Source organism: Pimephales promelas, chromosome 25, assembly GCF_988280905.1.
Source record: "Pimephales promelas chromosome 25, fPimPro1.hap1.1, whole genome shotgun sequence".
NCBI lineage: Eukaryota > Metazoa > Chordata > Actinopteri > Cypriniformes > Leuciscidae > Pimephales > Pimephales promelas.
In genome coordinates this window covers 3,332,731-3,346,637 of record NC_142793.1, presented here as the reverse complement: position 1 = coordinate 3,346,637, position 13,907 = coordinate 3,332,731, and positions in this window count along the sequence as shown.

Below are 13,907 nucleotides of genomic sequence, written 5' to 3'. Positions count from 1 at the left end.
AAAAAAACGACAGTGGTACCCCTTACGTTTTTTTTTTGGGCGAAAAATTAAGTTTCTCCAATCTTCCCAAATTCTGATAGAGGGCCATGAGACTTAGATCTGAGTGCAAAAATGGAGGTTCTAGCCCCTTCCAGAGCTGAGATATCGAAACTCAAAAATTCGGCCCGAAAAAAAAACGACAGTGGTACCCCTTACGTTTTTTTTTTTGGGCGAAAAATTAAGTTTCTCCAATCTTCCCAAATTCTGATAGAGGGCCATGAGACTTAGACCTGAGTGCAAAAATGGAGGTTCTAGCCCCTTCCAGAGCTGAGATATCGAAACTCAAAAATTCGGCCCGAAAAAAAAACGACAGTGGTACCCCTTACGTTTTTTTTTTGGGCGAAAAATTAAGTTTATCCAATCTTCCCAAATTCTGATAGAGGGCCATGAGACTTAGACCTGAGTGCAAAAATGGAGGCTCTAGCCCTTTCCAGAGCTGAGATATCGAAACTCAAAAATTCGGCCCAAAAAAAAAAACGACAGTGGTACCCCTTACGTTTTTTTTTTTGGGCGAAAAATTAAGTTTCTCCAATCTTCCCAAATTCTGATAGAGGGCCATGAGACTTAGACCTGAGTGCAAAAATGGAGGTTCTAGCCCCTTCCAGAGCTGAGATATCGAAACTCAAAAATTCGTCCCGAAAAAGAAACGACAGTGGTACCCCTTACGTTTTTTTTTTTTGGGCGAAAAATTAAGTTTCTCCAATCTTCCCAAATTCTGATAGAGGGCCATGAGACTTAGACCTGAGTGCAAAAATGGAGGTTCTAGCCCCTTCCAGAGCTGAGATATCGAAACTCAAAAATTCGGCCCGAAAAAAAAACGACAGTGGTACCCCTTACGTTTTTTTTTTTGGGCGAAAAATTAAGTTTCTCCAATCTTCCCAAATTCTGATAGAGGGCCATGAGACTTAGACCTGAGTGCAAAAATGGAGGTTCTAGCCCCTTCCAGAGCTGAGATATCGAAACTCAAAAATTCGGCCCGAAAAAAAAACCGACAGTGGTACCCCTTACGTTTTTTTTTTTGGGGCGAAAAATTAAGTTTCTCCAATCTTCCCAAATTCTGATAGAGGGCCATGAGACTTAGACCTGAGTGCAAAAATGGAGGTTCTAGCCCCTTCCAGAGCTGAGATATCGAAACTCAAAAATTCGGCCCGAAAAAAAAACGACAGTGGTACCCCTTACGTTTTTTTTTTGGGCGAAAAATTAAGTTTCTCCAATCTTCCCAAATTCTAATAGAGGGCCATGAGACTTAGATCTGAGTGCAAAAATGGAGGTTCTAGCCCCTTCCAGAGCTGAGATATCGAAACTCAAAAATTCGGCCCGAAAAAAAAAAGACAGTGGTACCCCTTACGTTTTTTTTTTCGGGTGAAAAATTAAGTTTCTCCAATCTTCCCAAATTCTGATAGAGAGCCATGAGACTTAGACCTGAGTGCAAAAATGGAGGTTCTAGCCCCTTCCAGAGCTGAGATATCGAAACTCAAAAATTCGGCCCGAAAAAAAAACGACAGTGGTACCCCTTACGTTTTTTTTTTTGGGCGAAAAATTAAGTTTCTCCAATCTTCCCAAATTCTGATAGAGGGCCATGAGACTTAGACCTAAGTGCAAAAATGGAGGTTCTAGCCCCTTCCAGAGCTGAGATATCGAAACTCAAAAATTCGGCCCGAAAAAAAAAACGACAGTGGTACCCCTTACGTTTTTTTTTTTGGCGAAAAATTAAGTTTCTCCAATCTTCCCAAATTCTGATAGAGGGCCATGAGACTTAGACCTGAGTGCAAAAATGGAGGTTCTAGCCCCTTCCAGAGCTGAGATATCGAAACTCAAAAATTCAGCCCGAAAAAAAAAACGACAGTGGTACCCCTTACGTTTTTTTTTTTGGGCGAAAAATTAAGTTTCTCCAATCTTCCCAAATTCTGATAGAGGGCCATGAGACTTAGACCTGAGTGCAAAAATGGAGGTTCTAGCCCCTTCCAGAGCTGAGATATCGAAACTCAAAAATTCGGCCCGAAAAAAAAACCGACAGTGGTACCCCTTACGTTTTTTTTTTTGGGGCGAAAAATTAAGTTTCTCCAATCTTCCCAAATTCTGATAGAGGGCCATGAGACTTAGACCTGAGTGCAAAAATGGAGGTTCTAGCCCCTTCCAGAGCTGAGATATCGAAACTCAAAAATTCGGCCCGAAAAAAAAACGACAGTGGTACCCCTTACGTTTTTTTTTTGGGCGAAAAATTAAGTTTCTCCAATCTTCCCAAATTCTGATAGAGGGCCATGAGACTTAGATCTGAGTGCAAAAATGGAGGTTCTAGCCCCTTCCAGAGCTGAGATATCGAAACTCAAAAATTCGGCCCGAAAAAAAAACGACAGTGGTACCCCTTACGTTTTTTTTTTCGGGTGAAAAATTAAGTTTCTCCAATCTTCCCAAATTCTGATAGAGGGCCATGAGACTTAGATCTGAGTGCAAAAATGGAGGTTCTAGCCCCTTCCAGAGCTGAGATATCGAAACTCAAAAATTCGGCCCGAAAAAAAAACGACAGTGGTACCCCTTACGTTTTTTTTTTCGGGTGAAAAATTAAGTTTCTCCAATCTTCCCAAATTCTGATAGAGGGCCATGAGACTTAGACCTGAGTGCAAAAATGGAGGTTCTAGCCCCTTCCAGAGCTGAGATATCGAAACTCAAAAATTCGGCCCGAAAAAAAAACGACAGTGGTACCCCTTACGTTTTTTTTTTTGGGCGAAAAATTAAGTTTCTCCAATCTTCCCAAATTCTGATAGAGGGCCATGAGACTTAGACCTAAGTGCAAAAATGGAGGTTCTAGCCCCTTCCAGAGCTGAGATATCGAAACTCAAAAATTCGGCCCGAAAAAAAACGACAGTGGTACCCCTTACGTTTTTTTTTTTGGGCGAAAAATTAAGTTTATCCAATCTTCCCAAATTCTGATAGAGGGCCATGAGACTTAGACCTGAGTGCAAAAATGGAGGCTCTAGCCCTTTCCAGAGCTGAGATATCGAAACTCAAAAATTCGGCCCAAAAAAAAAAACGACAGTTGTACCCCTTACGTTTTTTTTTTGGGCGAAAAATTAAGTTTCTCCAATCTTCCCAAATTCTGATAGAGGGCCATGAGACTTAGACCTGAGTGCAAAAATTGAGGTTCTAGCCCCTTCCAGAGCTGAGATATCGAAACTCAAAAATTCGTCCCGAAAAAAAAAACGACAGTGGTACCCCTTACGTTTTTTTTTTGGGCGAAAATTTAAGTTTCTCCAATCTTCCCAAATTCTGATAGAGGGCCATGAGACTTAGACCTGAGTGCAAAAATGGAGGTTCTAGCCCCTTCCAGAGCTGAGATATCGAAACTCAAAAATTCGGCCCGAAAAAAAAAAAACGACAGTGGTACCCCTTACGTTTTTTTTTTGGGCGAAAAATTACGTTCCTCCAATCTTCCCAAATTCTGATAGAGGGCCATGAGACTTAGACCTGAGTGCAAAAATGGAGGTTCTAGCCCCTTCCAGAGCTGAGATATCGAAACTCAAAAATTCGGCCCGAAAAAAAAACGACAGTGGTACCCCTTACGTTTTTTTTTTTGGGCGAAAAATTAAGTTTATCCAATCTTCCCAAATTCTGATAGAGGGCCATGAGACTTAGACCTGAGTGCAAAAATGGAGGCTCTAGCCCTTTCCAGAGCTGAGATATCGAAACTCAAAAATTCGGCCCCAAAAAAAAAACGACAGTGGTACCCCTTACGTTTTTTTTTTTTGGGCGAAAAATTAAGTTTCTCCAATCTTCCCAAATTCTGATAGAGGGCCATGAGACTTAGACCTGAGTGCAAAAATGGAGGTTCTAGCCCCTTCCAGAGCTGAGATATCGAAACTCAAAAATTCGTCCCGAAAAAAAAAACGACAGTGGTACCCCTTACGTTTTTTTTTGGGCGAAAAATTAAGTTTCTCCAATCTTCCCAAATTCTGATAGAGGGCCATGAGACTTAGACCTGAGTGCAAAAATGGAGGTTCTAGCCCCTTCCAGAGCTGAGATATCGAAACTCAAAAATTCGGCCCGAAAAAAAACCGACAGTGGTACCCCTTACGTTTTTTTTTTCGGGCGAAAAATTAAGTTTCTCCAATCTTCCCAAATTCTGATAGAGGGCCATGAGACTTAGACCTGAGTGCAAAAATGGAGGTTCTAGCCCCTTCCAGAGCTGAGATATCGAAACTCAAAAATTCGGCCCGAAAAAAAAAACGACAGTGGTACCCCTTACGTTTTTTTTTTTGGGCGAAAAATTAAGTTTCTCCAATCTTCCCAAATTCTGATAGAGGGCCATGAGACTTAGACCTGAGTGCAAAAATGGAGGTTCTAGCCCCTTCCAGAGCTGAGATATCGAAACTCAAAAATTCGGCCCGAAAAAAAAACGACAGTGGTACCCCTTACGTTTTTTTTTTTGGGCGAAAAATTAAGTTTCTCCAATCTTCCCAAATTCTGATAGAGGGCCATGAGACTTAGACCTGAGTGCAAAAATGGAGGTTCTAGCCCCTTCCAGAGCTGAGATATCGAAACTCAAAAATTCGGCCCGAAAAAAAAAACGACAGTGGTACCCCTTACGTTTTTTTTTTGGGCGAAAAATTTAGTTTCTCCAATCTTCCCAAATTCTGATAGAGGGCCATGAGACTTAGACCAGAGTGCAAAAATGGAGGTTCTAGCCCCTTCCAGAGCTGAGATATCGAAACTCAAAAATTCGGCCCGAAAAAAAAAACGACAGTGGTACCCCTTACGTTTTTTTTTTTGGGGCGAAAAATTAAGTTTCTCCAATCTTCCCAAATTCTGATAGAGGGCCATGAGACTTAGACCTGAGTGCAAAAATGGAGGTTCTAGCCCCTTCCAGAGCTGAGATATCGAAACTCAAAAATTCGTCCCGAAAAAAAAACGACAGTGGTACCCCTTACGTTTTTTTTTGGGCGAAAAATTAAGTTTCTCCAATCTTTCCAAATTCTGATAGAGGGCCATGAGACTTAGACCTGAGTGCAAAAATGGAGGTTCTAGCCCCTTCCAGAGCTGAGATATCGAAACTCAAAAATTCGTCCCGAAAAAAAAACGACAGTGGTACCCCTTACGTTTTTTTTTGGGCGAAAAATTAAGTTTCTCCAATCTTCCCAAATTCTGATAGAGGGCCATGAGACTTAGACCTGAGTGCAAAAATGGAGGTTCTAGCCCCTTCCAGAGCTGAGATATCGAAACTCAAAAATTCGGCCCGAAAAAAAAAACGACAGTGGTACCCCTTACGTTTTTTTTTTTGGGCGAAAAATTAAGTTTCTCAAATCTTCCCAAATTCAGATAGAGGGCCATGAGACTTAGACCTGAGTGCAAAAATGGAGGTTCTAGCCCCTTCCAGAGCTGAGATATCGAAACTCAAAAATTCGGCCCGAAAAAAAAAACGACAGTGGTACCCCTTACGTTTTTTTTTTTTGGGCGAAAAATTAAGTTTCTCCAATCTTCCCAAATTCTGATAGAGGGCCATGAGACTTAGACCTGAGTGCAAAAATGGAGGTTCTAGCCCCTTCCAGAGCTGAGATATCGAAACTCAAAAATTCGGCCCGAAAAAAAAACGACAGTGGTACCCCTTACGTTTTTTTTTTTGGGCGAAAAATTAAGTTTCTCCAATCTTCCCAAATTCTGATAGAGGGCCATGAGACTTAGACCTGAGTGCAAAAATGGAGGTTCTAGCCCCTTCCAGAGCTGAGATATCGAAACTCAAAAATTCGGCCCGAAAAAAAAAAACGACAGTGGTACCCCTTACGTTTTTTTTTTGGGCGAAAAATTTAGTTTCTCCAATCTTCCCAAATTCTGATAGAGGGCCATGAGACTTAGACCAGAGTGCAAAAATGGAGGTTCTAGCCCCTTCCAGAGCTGAGATATCGAAACTCAAAAATTCGGCCCGAAAAAAAAAACGACAGTGGTACCCCTTACGTTTTTTTTTTTGGGGCGAAAAATTAAGTTTCTCCAATCTTCCCAAATTCTGATAGAGGGCCATGAGACTTAGACCTGAGTGCAAAAATGGAGGTTCTAGCCCCTTCCAGAGCTGAGATATCGAAACTCAAAAATTCGGCCCGAAAAAAAAACGACAGTGGTACCCCTTACGTTTTTTTTTTTGGCGAAAAATTAAGTTTCTCCAATCTTCCCAAATTCTGATAGAGGGCCATGAGACTTAGACCTGAGTGCAAAAATGGAGGTTCTAGCCCCTTCCAGAGCTGAGATATCGAAACTCAAAAATTCGGCCCGAAAAAAAAACGACAGTGGTACCCCTTACGTTTTTTTTTTCGGGTGAAAAATTAAGTTTCTCCAATCTTCCCAAATTCTGATAGAGGGCCATGAGACTTAGACCTGAGTGCAAAAATGGAGGTTCTAGCCCCTTCCAGAGCTGAGATATCGAAACTCAAAAATTCGGCCCGAAAAAAAAACGACAGTGGTACCCCTTACGTTTTTTTTTTTGGCGAAAAATTAAGTTTCTCCAATCTTCCCAAATTCTGATAGAGGGCCATGAGACTTAGACCTGAGTGCAAAAATGGAGGTTCTAGCCCCTTCCAGAGCTGAGATATCGAAACTCAAAAATTCGGCCCGAAAAAAAAAACGACAGTGGTACCCCTTACGTTTTTTTTTTGGGCGAAAAATTTAGTTTCTCCAATTTTCCCAAATTCTGATAGAGGGCCATGAGACTTAGACCAGAGTGCAAAAATGGAGGTTCTAGCCCCTTCCAGAGCTGAGATATCGAAACTCAAAAATTCGGCCCGAAAAAAAAAAACGACAGTGGTACCCCTTACGTTTTTTTTTTTGGGGCGAAAAATTAAGTTTCTCCAATCTTCCCAAATTCTGATAGAGGGCCATGAGACTTAGACCTGAGTGCAAAAATGGAGGTTCTAGCCCCTTCCAGAGCTGAGATATCGAAACTCAAAAATTCGGCCCGAAAAAAAAAACGACAGTGGTACCCCTTACGTTTTTTTTTTCGGGTGAAAAATTAAGTTTCTCCAATCTTCCCAAATTCTGATAGAGGGCCATGAGACTTAGACCTGAGTGCAAAAATGGAGGTTCTAGCCCCTTCCAGAGCTGAGATATCGAAACTCAAAAATTCGGCCCGAAAAAAAAACGACAGTGGTACCCCTTACGTTTTTTTTTTTGGGCGAAAAATTAAGTTTCTCCAATCTTCCCAAATTCTGATAGAGGGCCATGAGACTTAGACCTAAGTGCAAAAATGGAGGTTCTAGCCCCTTCCAGAGCTGAGATATCGAAACTCAAAAATTCGGCCCGAAAAAAAAAACGACAGTGGTACCCCTTACGTTTTTTTTTTTGGCGAAAAATTAAGTTTCTCCAATCTTCCCAAATTCTGATAGAGGGCCATGAGACTTAGACCTGAGTGCAAAAATGGAGGTTCTAGCCCCTTCCAGAGCTGAGATATCGAAACTCAAAAATTCGGCCCGAAAAAAAAAACGACAGTGGTACCCCTTACGTTTTTTTTTTTGGGCGAAAAATTAAGTTTCTCCAATCTTCCCAAATTCTGATAGAGGGCCATGAGACTTAGACCTGAGTGCAAAAATGGAGGTTCTAGCCCCTTCCAGAGCTGAGATATCGAAACTCAAAAATTCGGCCCGAAAAAAAAACCGACAGTGGTACCCCTTACGTTTTTTTTTTTGGGGCGAAAAATTAAGTTTCTCCAATCTTCCCAAATTCTGATAGAGGGCCATGAGACTTAGACCTGAGTGCAAAAATTGAGGTTCTAGCCCCTTCCAGAGCTGAGATATCGAAACTCAAAAATTCGGCCCGAAAAAAAAACGACAGTGGTACCCCTTACGTTTTTTTTTTGGGCGAAAAATTAAGTTTCTCCAATCTTCCCAAATTCTGATAGAGGGCCATGAGACTTAGATCTGAGTGCAAAAATGGAGGTTCTAGCCCCTTCCAGAGCTGAGATATCGAAACTCAAAAATTCGGCCCGAAAAAAAAACGACAGTGGTACCCCTTACGTTTTTTTTTTCGGGTGAAAAATTAAGTTTCTCCAATCTTCCCAAATTCTGATAGAGGGCCATGAGACTTAGATCTGAGTGCAAAAATGGAGGTTCTAGCCCCTTCCAGAGCTGAGATATCGAAACTCAAAAATTCGGCCCGAAAAAAAAACGACAGTGGTACCCCTTACGTTTTTTTTTTTTCGGGTGAAAAATTAAGTTTCTCCAATCTTCCCAAATTCTGATAGAGGGCCATGAGACTTAGACCTGAGTGCAAAAATGGAGGTTCTAGCCCCTTCCAGAGCTGAGATATCGAAACTCAAAAATTCGGCCCGAAAAAAAAACGACAGTGGTACCCCTTACGTTTTTTTTTTCGGGTGAAAAATTAAGTTTCTCCAATCTTCCCAAATTCTGATAGAGGGCCATGAGACTTAGATCTGAGTGCAAAAATGGAGGTTCTAGCCCCTTCCAGAGCTGAGATATCGAAACTCAAAAATTCGGCCCGAAAAAAAAACGACAGTGGTACCCCTTACGTTTTTTTTTTTCGGGTGAAAAATTAAGTTTCTCCAATCTTCCCAAATTCTGATAGAGGGCCATGAGACTTAGACCTGAGTGCAAAAATGGAGGTTCTAGCCCCTTCCAGAGCTGAGATATCGAAACTCAAAAATTCGGCCCGAAAAAAAAACGACAGTGGTACCCCTTACGTTTTTTTTTTTTGGCGAAAAATTAAGTTTATCCAATCTTCCCAAATTCTGATAGAGGGCCATGAGACTTAGACCTGAGTGCAAAAATGGAGGCTCTAGCCCTTTCCAGAGCTGAGATATCGAAACTCAAAAATTCGGCCCAAAAAAAAAAACGACAGTTGTACCCCTTACGTTTTTTTTTTGGGCGAAAAATTAAGTTTCTCCAATCTTCCCAAATTCTGATAGAGGGCCATGAGACTTAGACCTGAGTGCAAAAATTGAGGTTCTAGCCCCTTCCAGAGCTGAGATATCGAAACTCAAAAATTCGTCCCGAAAAAAAAAACGACAGTGGTACCCCTTACGTTTTTTTTTTGGGCGAAAATTTAAGTTTCTCCAATCTTCCCAAATTCTGATAGAGGGCCATGAGACTTAGACCTGAGTGCAAAAATGGAGGTTCTAGCCCCTTCCAGAGCTGAGATATCGAAACTCAAAAATTCGGCCCGAAAAAAAAAAAACGACAGTGGTACCCCTTACGTTTTTTTTTTGGGCGAAAAATTACGTTCCTCCAATCTTCCCAAATTCTGATAGAGGGCCATGAGACTTAGACCTGAGTGCAAAAATGGAGGTTCTAGCCCCTTCCAGAGCTGAGATATCGAAACTCAAAAATTCGGCCCGAAAAAAAAACGACAGTGGTACCCCTTACGTTTTTTTTTTTGGGCGAAAAATTAAGTTTATCCAATCTTCCCAAATTCTGATAGAGGGCCATGAGACTTAGACCTGAGTGCAAAAATGGAGGCTCTAGCCCTTTCCAGAGCTGAGATATCGAAACTCAAAAATTCGGCCCCAAAAAAAAAACGACAGTGGTACCCCTTACGTTTTTTTTTTTTGGGCGAAAAATTAAGTTTCTCCAATCTTCCCAAATTCTGATAGAGGGCCATGAGACTTAGACCTGAGTGCAAAAATGGAGGTTCTAGCCCCTTCCAGAGCTGAGATATCGAAACTCAAAAATTCGTCCCGAAAAAAAAAACGACAGTGGTACCCCTTACGTTTTTTTTTGGGCGAAAAATTAAGTTTCTCCAATCTTCCCAAATTCTGATAGAGGGCCATGAGACTTAGACCTGAGTGCAAAAATGGAGGTTCTAGCCCCTTCCAGAGCTGAGATATCGAAACTCAAAAATTCGGCCCGAAAAAAAACCGACAGTGGTACCCCTTACGTTTTTTTTTTCGGGCGAAAAATTAAGTTTCTCCAATCTTCCCAAATTCTGATAGAGGGCCATGAGACTTAGACCTGAGTGCAAAAATGGAGGTTCTAGCCCCTTCCAGAGCTGAGATATCGAAACTCAAAAATTCGGCCCGAAAAAAAAAACGACAGTGGTACCCCTTACGTTTTTTTTTTTGGGCGAAAAATTAAGTTTCTCAAATCTTCCCAAATTCTGATAGAGGGCCATGAGACTTAGACCTGAGTGCAAAAATGGAGGTTCTAGCCCCTTCCAGAGCTGAGATATCGAAACTCAAAAATTCGGCCCGAAAAAAAAAACGACAGTGGTACCCCTTACGTTTTTTTTTTTGGGCGAAAAATTAAGTTTCTCCAATCTTCCCAAATTCTGATAGAGGGCCATGAGACTTAGACCTGAGTGCAAAAATGGAGGTTCTAGCCCCTTCCAGAGCTGAGATATCGAAACTCAAAAATTCGGCCCGAAAAAAAAACGACAGTGGTACCCCTTACGTTTTTTTTTTTGGGCGAAAAATTAAGTTTCTCCAATCTTCCCAAATTCTGATAGAGGGCCATGAGACTTAGACCTGAGTGCAAAAATGGAGGTTCTAGCCCCTTCCAGAGCTGAGATATCGAAACTCAAAAATTCGGCCCGAAAAAAAAAACGACAGTGGTACCCCTTACGTTTTTTTTTTGGGCGAAAAATTTAGTTTCTCCAATCTTCCCAAATTCTGATAGAGGGCCATGAGACTTAGACCAGAGTGCAAAAATGGAGGTTCTAGCCCCTTCCAGAGCTGAGATATCGAAACTCAAAAATTCGGCCCGAAAAAAAAAACGACAGTGGTACCCCTTACGTTTTTTTTTTTGGGGCGAAAAATTAAGTTTCTCCAATCTTCCCAAATTCTGATAGAGGGCCATGAGACTTAGACCTGAGTGCAAAAATGGAGGTTCTAGCCCCTTCCAGAGCTGAGATATCGAAACTCAAAAATTCGTCCCGAAAAAAAAACGACAGTGGTACCCCTTACGTTTTTTTTTGGGCGAAAAATTAAGTTTCTCCAATCTTCCCAAATTCTGATAGAGGGCCATGAGACTTAGACCTGAGTGCAAAAATGGAGGTTCTAGCCCCTTCCAGAGCTGAGATATCGAAACTCAAAAATTCGTCCCGAAAAAAAAACGACAGTGGTACCCCTTACGTTTTTTTTTGGGCGAAAAATTAAGTTTCTCCAATCTTCCCAAATTCTGATAGAGGGCCATGAGACTTAGACCTGAGTGCAAAAATGGAGGTTCTAGCCCCTTCCAGAGCTGAGATATCGAAACTCAAAAATTCGGCCCGAAAAAAAAAACGACAGTGGTACCCCTTACGTTTTTTTTTTGGGCGAAAAATTAAGTTTCTCAAATCTTCCCAAATTCTGATAGAGGGCCATGAGACTTAGACCTGAGTGCAAAAATGGAGGTTCTAGCCCCTTCCAGAGCTGAGATATCGAAACTCAAAAATTCGGCCCGAAAAAAAAAACGACAGTGGTACCCCTTACGTTTTTTTTTTTTGGGCGAAAAATTAAGTTTCTCCAATCTTCCCAAATTCTGATAGAGGGCCATGAGACTTAGACCTGAGTGCAAAAATGGAGGTTCTAGCCCCTTCCAGAGCTGAGATATCGAAACTCAAAAATTCGGCCCGAAAAAAAAACGACAGTGGTACCCCTTACGTTTTTTTTTTTGGGCGAAAAATTAAGTTTCTCCAATCTTCCCAAATTCTGATAGAGGGCCATGAGACTTAGACCTGAGTGCAAAAATGGAGGTTCTAGCCCCTTCCAGAGCTGAGATATCGAAACTCAAAAATTCGGCCCGAAAAAAAAAAACGACAGTGGTACCCCTTACGTTTTTTTTTTGGGCGAAAAATTTAGTTTCTCCAATCTTCCCAAATTCTGATAGAGGGCCATGAGACTTAGACCAGAGTGCAAAAATGGAGGTTCTAGCCCCTTCCAGAGCTGAGATATCGAAACTCAAAAATTCGGCCCGAAAAAAAAAACGACAGTGGTACCCCTTACGTTTTTTTTTTTGGGGCGAAAAATTAAGTTTCTCCAATCTTCCCAAATTCTGATAGAGGGCCATGAGACTTAGACCTGAGTGCAAAAATGGAGGTTCTAGCCCCTTCCAGAGCTGAGATATCGAAACTCAAAAATTCGGCCCGAAAAAAAAACGACAGTGGTACCCCTTACGTTTTTTTTTTTGGCGAAAAATTAAGTTTCTCCAATCTTCCCAAATTCTGATAGAGGGCCATGAGACTTAGACCTGAGTGCAAAAATGGAGGTTCTAGCCCCTTCCAGAGCTGAGATATCGAAACTCAAAAATTCGGCCCGAAAAAAAAACGACATTGGTACCCCTTACGTTTTTTTTTTCGGGTGAAAAATTAAGTTTCTCCAATCTTCCCAAATTCTGATAGAGGGCCATGAGACTTAGACCTGAGTGCAAAAATGGAGGTTCTAGCCCCTTCCAGAGCTGAGATATCGAAACTCAAAAATTCGGCCCGAAAAAAAAAACGACAGTGGTACCCCTTACGTTTTTTTTTTGGGCGAAAAATTTAGTTTCTCCAATTTTCCCAAATTCTGATAGAGGGCCATGAGACTTAGACCTGAGTGCAAAAATGGAGGCTCTAGCCCTTTCCAGAGCTGAGATATCGAAACTCAAAAATTCGGCCCAAAAAAAAAAACGACAGTGGTACCCCTTACGTTTTTTTTTTTGGGCGAAAAATTAAGTTTCTCCAATCTTCCCAAATTCTGATAGAGGGCCATGAGACTTAGACCTGAGTGCAAAAATGGAGGTTCTAGCCCCTTCCAGAGCTGAGATATCGAAACTCAAAAATTCGTCCCGAAAAAAAAAACGACAGTGGTACCCCTTACGTTTTTTTTTTTGGGCGAAAAATTAAGTTTCTCCAATCTTCCCAAATTCTGATAGAGGGCCATGAGACTTAGACCTGAGTGCAAAAATGGAGGTTCTAGCCCCTTCCAGAGCTGAGATATCGAAACTCAAAAATTCGGCCCGAAAAAAAAACGACAGTGGTACCCCTTACGTTTTTTTTTTTGGGCGAAAAATTAAGTTTCTCCAATCTTCCCAAATTCTGATAGAGGGCCATGAGACTTAGACCTGAGTGCAAAAATGGAGGTTCTAGCCCCTTCCAGAGCTGAGATATCGAAACTCAAAAATTCGGCCCGAAAAAAAAACGACAGTGGTACCCCTTACGTTTTTTTTTTTGGGCGAAAAATTAAGTTTATCCAATCTTCCCAAATTCTGATAGAGGGCCATGAGACTTAGACCTGAGTGCAAAAATGGAGGCTCTAGCCCTTTCCAGAGCTGAGATATCGAAACTCAAAAATTCGGCCCAAAAAAAAAACGACAGTGGTACCCCTTACGTTTTTTTTTTTGGGCGAAAAATTAAGTTTCTCCAATCTTCCCAAATTCTGATAGAGGGCCATGAGACTTAGACCTGAGTGCAAAAATTGAGGTTCTAGCCCCTTCCAGAGCTGAGATATCGAAACTCAAAAATTCGTCCCGAAAAAAAAACGACAGTGGTACCCCTTACGTTTTTTTTTTGGGCGAAAATTTAAGTTTCTCCAATCTTCCCAAATTCTGATAGAGGGCCATGAGACTTAGACCTGAGTGCAAAAATGGAGGTTCTAGCCCCTTCCAGAGCTGAGATATCGAAACTCAAAAATTCGGCCCGAAAAAAAAACGACAGTGGTACCCCTTACGTTTTTTTTTGGGCGAAAAATTAAGTTTCTCCAATCTTCCCAAATTCTGATAGAGGGCCATGAGACTTAGACCTGAGTGCAAAAATGGAGGTTCTAGCCCCTTCCAGAGCTGAGATATCGAAACTCAAAAATTCGGCCCGAAAAAAAAACGACAGTGGTACCCCTTACGTTTTTTTTTGGGGCGAAAAATTAAGTTTCTCCAATCTTCCCAAATTCTGATAGAGGGCCATGAGACTTAGACCTGAGTGCAAAAATG